The following is a 6,471-nucleotide window of genomic DNA, read 5'->3' as shown; positions in this document are numbered from 1 at the left end:
ACAAGAAACGAAATAGCTCTTAAATACAGAGATGTGTGATAGGAAACAGTCATTTCTTGAGAAGCAGCCAGTGCTGCTCTGGGGCATCCTCCCTGCTCTCCACACACTGACTCGGCCTTGGTTGGGGTGTTGGCAAAGGGCGCACCTGGGGGTTAAGAGTCCTTCCTTGCAGAGGTTTATCCCCTGCTTGGGCCACAATGACAATACCTGTATTTGTTGAGTACTCGCACTTGGCTTCACCATGCTCAGCACTGTAAGTGCTTAGAAATGTATAGTTGACTGCAAAGGGTTTAGAATCTGGCCTGGATCCAGATCTTCTAATTGTATTTGTGTGACACTGGACAAGCCGTTTACCCTCTCTGAGCTTCAGTTTCCTCATCTGTACAGACACCTAGGGTCGTTAGGAGACTCCAATAAGACAATTCACAGAAAGCAATAAGCACTGCCTGGCACACACCAAACTCCAACGTAGTAGTCATTTTTAAAGTGAAAGGGAAGTGGGCCAATCTCTAGACAATGTCAATACACTGACCATAGGGGTGAATCAGGATTAACTGGGGAGCAGGCAGGTGGAAAGAACACCCAACCAAGTCTTGAGGGTCAGGGAAGTCTTCGAGGAAGCCAGGAAGAATAGGAGAGCAGCATGAGAGGAGAGACGCGACATGGAGGAGAAATGGTGAGCTGAACAGGGCAGTGAGCCTGGCGCCTTTGGGAACTACAAACAGTTCATACGACTGGAGTTTGCAGGGCAGGGAGTGATAACACAGCCTTCTGAGAGACACACATGTCTGTGACAAAGCAGTTTCTCTGAGATGGCAGGTAGGGAAGGGCAGAGTCACAGTGCAGCCCCATCCAGGCCTGACTAAAGCCTCTGCTGGGAACCACTGCCCACCCAGGACACGCCCCCCAAAGATTCAAGACCATGTTACACAGCACACAGTGCTGAGCAGTACCCTACTCAATGATCAGCCTTCTTTTTTCCAGCTTTACTGAGATAAAATTGACAAATAAAATTGTAAGATAGTTAAAGTGTGTACTGTGATGATTTCATATATGTATATGTTGTGAAAGGATTCCGCCCCCCATTGAGTTAACACATCCATCAGTTCACATTATTACCATTTTTTTTTTCTGATGAAAACATTTAAGAAATCAGCCTTTTATAATGGGCCTGGACTCTGGGACTAACTCTTCAAAGCAGTAATATTTAAAGTTAATGGAAAGAGTATAATTGCTTGCTAATTATTATTTAGACAATATTTCAATATGCAATATTTTATATGACATAGTTTTAAATAATAGCCTCACTTGCAACTTCAATATTATCTCTAAAAGCTCTGCACAAAAGATTTTATCACCATTTTACAAGGGATAGCCTTTGGCACAGAAGGGTTAAGTGCCCAAGGCTGTGGATCCACACCCAGCTTTCTCTCAGCCCACCATGCCTGGAGCCAGATGAAAGCACTGGCCAAGGTGTCCCTGCATAGACAACACAAGAGCATTATACTGAAATAGTCAAAAATATAGTGCATGTTATCCCAGTTTTGCCCTTGAGACACCTTGTATTGCTGCAAAACGGTAACTATCTTCAGAAATAGACAGTATCTTCCAGTGGGCATTTAAAAACAAGCTTCCCAGGCGCCGTCCTATCCCTGATGATATTTTTGCAACATAATTATAGGCAACACCACCAACCCTGAGATCAGTCAGCTGGCAGTCTCCTGAAATCCAGCTGTCTCCAGCTAAAATTCAGTAACTGAATTCAGTAACAGTGTAGTGCTGTTTACTGCACTATATTTTATTACGATTATCTAGATATAAAAATGTTTAATATGACTCCCAAGAAATTGTCTGGCTTGGAAAAAAAAAAAAAAGTTTTTTTAAAAAGCTAATAAGAAAACAAACTGCCGGGAATTCCCCGGTTGCCTAGTGGTTAGGATTCCAGGCTTTCACTGCCATAGCCGGGTCCAGTCCCTGGTCGGCGAACTGAGATCATGCAAGCCATGTAGTGCAGTCAAATCAATAACAACAGAAAAATTGCAGGAAAGTGAGGACCAGTTAGCCAGCCGGAAAAAAACAGATTTTAACATAATTTGTAAGGCCTTATGGCTATATTCATGTTTAGTTAAGTGGGGTTGACTAATACTGTCTACTTGTTTTTTTTTAAGTTAAATGAAAATAGTCCCAAATAAGTAAAAAGTATGTCACATTCAGAGCACAGTAAAATTTCCTTATTTTGAACATATTGGAACAAATTTCTTATTTTGAACATTACAGAAATTATTTTCTCTTAGATTCTATCAAGGAAATGTTGAACATGTAGATAGAAATCATTGCTTTAAGGGAGCTCTAAGTTGTGACCTGCCTGGGACGCACACGTGATTATCTGTCCTTGACTCTGCACTGTCACATATGTGACTTTCAAGTACATTACCTAACTTGTTGACTACCTCACAAATTACTCTGAAATGAAGTATATGTTTTGGGTTTTAGGCCTTAGAAATGTGTGGGGAAAGGAACTAAATCAAATATGGAATATTAATAGGATTTCAAGGCTAAAAATCAAACCAGCCTTCGATACAGTTTCAAGAAGGTGCAGTGGTGAGATGTCACCTTGCCTGAGTTGTTCTCGGGGAGCCCCATCCCAAGCCTGGACCACAACCACTGATCCTCTCCCGGGGACCCCATGCTACAGAGGACAGACCAGCACAGCACACACACACACCCAGCCTTCTACACACTGTCTCTTGCTTCGCTTACCATCCAGATTAGCTTTTTCCTGTGTCAGGGTCAAAGCTGACGGCCAGATTCCTCTGGGATACCCCAGGACATCACTAGATTCTCCTATTCCCCCAACCAGGCACGACTGCCAGCCTGCCTTCTCCAATCAAGGCGGATGCTTATTTTTCGAGGTCAGTAAGTGAAAGTCCTCGTGTCTACTTTTGGAATGAGGTAACTTTTGGAAAACATGCTGAGGATGCTATATTCTTCTGAGAAGTCACTCTAGTTTCCTCTCACAGCTTAGTTTTAAATATAATAGCAAAGCACAAGCTCTAGATGTAGACATAGGTTTAAGTCCTAGCTTTCTCAGTTCCTGTGTTCCCAACTGTCCCATCTGTAGAATGGGATGATAATGCCTTCTCTGTGGGGCTGTTTTGTGGGCACACAGAAGATTCAATAAGCAAACTGTTATTATTATGATATATAATGTTAATTGAAATGAGAAGAGAAATACTCAGGACATAGAGTGTGGGATGCTATGAAGGAACTAGTGAACTGAGACGCTGATGGGCCCAGGCCCACCCTGGATTCTGCTCTTTGGTGGCATGGTTGCAGTTGAGGTTGGACAAAGCTGGGCCATGAGGAGGGCCAGCCAGCTTCACAGGTCTCCATGGAGTAAGAAAACTGTGACTCTGACCTGGCTTCATCCCTAGAAGCCCAGAAACTCAATCCCATCCAGAAATCATCTTGGGGAGGCTAACCTATGCCCACAAGCTCACGGAGGCATGTGCATGAGACCAGATAGTCGGTGGGCCCAACAGACATGTCCTCCTGGCCTGCAGAATCACTGCCTGGAAGGAATTTACCCAGGAGAAAGGTGATCAGAAGGCACTTAGAGAGCTCGGAATCGCAACAGAGAAGTTCGTTTTATCACTTGAAAATACAGTAGCACCATGCCTTGCTAGTCGGCTGCCTGAGTCCTCACCATCGGGACACCTGACCGGCGGGCAGGCATTCCCTTCAGACCCCAGTGTCTGCCAGACAGAAGCCAGAGAGCTGTGAGCTCTTCTCTCAGTGTCTGCTTCGCTGCTGAGACCGACCAACTGCCCTTCAAATCCACACATTTCTCCTTTAGATTTGCTTATACTCCAATCAGACGATCTCCTGCCTCAGAACTTCTCATGGCATGTTGATTTCAGAGTTTACCTCTGGGAGGCCTAGGAAGAACACGGTATTTCCGAGCTCTTTGTGGAGGGATAGGGGATTGTCAGTGGGCAGCTAAGGACCGTCTATGAGCACAATAATCTCTGCCTTGCTCACCTCTTACAGAGTTGAAAAGACAGAGAAAATTAAAATCATCTGGGTGAAGGGAATGCCTTTGTTAGAGAGACGTGACTTTCTCCATGAAATGCTGACACACACTGTGTTCTCTTTTTAATTTTATTTACTTATTTTTGGCTGTGCTAGATCCTCACTGGGGCTTCCCAGGTGTCTCAGTGGTAAAGAATCTGCCTGCCAAGCAGGAGATGCAGGTTCGATCCTCGCATCAGGAAGATCCCCTGGAGAAAGAAGTGGCACTCCAGTGTTCTTGCCTGAGAAATCCCGTGGATAGAGGATTCTGGTGGGCTACAGTCCATGGGGTCAAAAAGAGTCAGACATGACTTAGCAACTAAACAACATCAACAGGTCTTCACAGATGCACAGGCTTTTCTTGACTTGTGTCGAGCGGAAGCTACTCTTTAGTTGCGATGTGCGAGCTTCTCAGTTCAGTGGCTTCTGTTGTTGCAGAACATGGGCTCTAGGAAGCATGGGCTCAGTAGCTGCACCTCCAGGACTTTAGAGTACAGGCTCAACAGCTGTGGCTCACAGGCTTAGTTCATCCACGGCATGCAGTCTGCCCAGATAAGGGATCAAACCTGTGTCTCCTGCATTGGCAGGAGATTCATTCCCACTGAGCCACCAGGGAAACCCACATTCAGTTCTTTAAACCACACATTCTCCTCTACCCCTTTTCCTGTCTTCTTTCCCTGGTCTCTATTTGGAATGAATGTGAGGGTATCCATGGAAGAAGGCAAATGTAGTAGCAAAAGCTGTAAAAGCTGGGATTTGATGTTTCCCCCAGATACTCCCAGCTCAAAGCTAGCTGCACACTCGGGCACAAGCCTGCAGAGAAGTGATTGACACACTGGCCTGTGAGCCCGCCAGCCTCTCTCTAGAGGGTTTCCTAGGGCACCTTGCTGCAGAGCCTTCCGGCTGAATGCTTAGCTGGGTCACAGGCATCTCACCAAGCTACTTCCTGTGCCCAAAGCAACCACCAAAAAGTTACAATCACTTAAGTGAATCTGGAGTTGGAGGCCTGTAGTCTGACCCTTCTCTTGCTCCATCCGCCTCATCCATGCTCCTGGGCTGTATCACTTCAGTCTCCATTTCATGTTACAGAGCATTTTTTCACTCTCTTCCTAGCACAGGAGTGAAGCAATGGAGATTATAGAAAGTCTCTCTCTCTCTCTCTTTTTTTTTTCTTTTGGCTGCACCTCGCAACTTGCAGGATCTTTATTCCCCAACCTGGGGTGGAACCCTGGCCACGGCAATGAAAGCCCCAAGTTCTAACCACTGGACTGCCAGAAAATTCTCTAAACTCTGTCTTCTATTTGAAGTCAAAGCCCCAAGTTTTAGACAATTTCCTGGCGCTGTGTTACTTCTCTAATAAATATCAATATTTATTGAATTCACACAGTAGACATCACCAACCTGAAATGAATGATGCAGTAAGCTGTACACTATGTCCTTCATGCAGCGCTCTTGCCAAAAATGCTTTTCCAGATCTATTCTTGAGAAAATAATCAGATAGTCTAGAATGTAGGTCAACAACCCACACTCTCTACAATAAAACTCACTTAAAATAGGAATTTGTTGTATGGCTCAGGAAACTCAAACAGGGCTCTGTATCAACCTAGAGAGGGGTGGGGTGGGGAGGGAGATGGGGAGGTTCAAAAGGGAGGGAATATATGTATACCTATGGCTGATTCATGTTGAGGTTTGACAGAAAACAACAAAATTCTGTAAAGCAGTTATCCTTCAATAAAAAAATAAATTTTAAAAAAGGAAAAAAAATAAAGGCAAAGCTATTAAAAAAAAAAGAAAGAAACTCAGTGTTACAAAAAGAAAAAAAAAAACAGGGAATTGTAGACTGAAGCTATTCAACAGAACTGTCAGTGATAAGAAAAATACTCTATGTCTGAGCTGTTCAATATAGTAGCCACTATCCCATGTGAACACTTGAAATGTGGCCAGTGTGATGGGTGAGCTGAATTTTAAATTTATCTAATTTTAACTAATTTGAATATAAATAATCACACATGGATACTGGCTCCTGTATTGAACACAGCATGAAAGGGAAAGTGTTAGTTGCTACGATGTGTCCAATTCTGTGACCGCATGGACTGTAGCCCACCAGGCCCCTCTGTCTATAGGATGTTCCAGGCCAGAATACTGGAGTGGGTTGCCATTTCCTTCTCCAGGGAATCTTACCAACCCAGGGATTGAACCTGGGTCTCCCCACTGCAGGCAGATTCTTTACTGTCTGAGCCATCAGGGAAGCCCCTAGGATACAGCATAGTTCTACATTAAAACAAAACAAAAAAGACTAAAGAAATAAAACAACCAAATGCAATGTATGAATTTTTATTGTATTCTGGATCAGAGTAGGGGAAATGAGAAAAAAAAATATTTCAAAGGATATAGATAAAT

The sequence above is a fragment of the Bos mutus genome, chromosome 16 (assembly GCF_027580195.1).
Source record: "Bos mutus isolate GX-2022 chromosome 16, NWIPB_WYAK_1.1, whole genome shotgun sequence".
Classification (NCBI taxonomy): Eukaryota; Metazoa; Chordata; class Mammalia; order Artiodactyla; family Bovidae; genus Bos; species Bos mutus.
Note: the sequence above shows the minus strand (reverse complement) of the source record.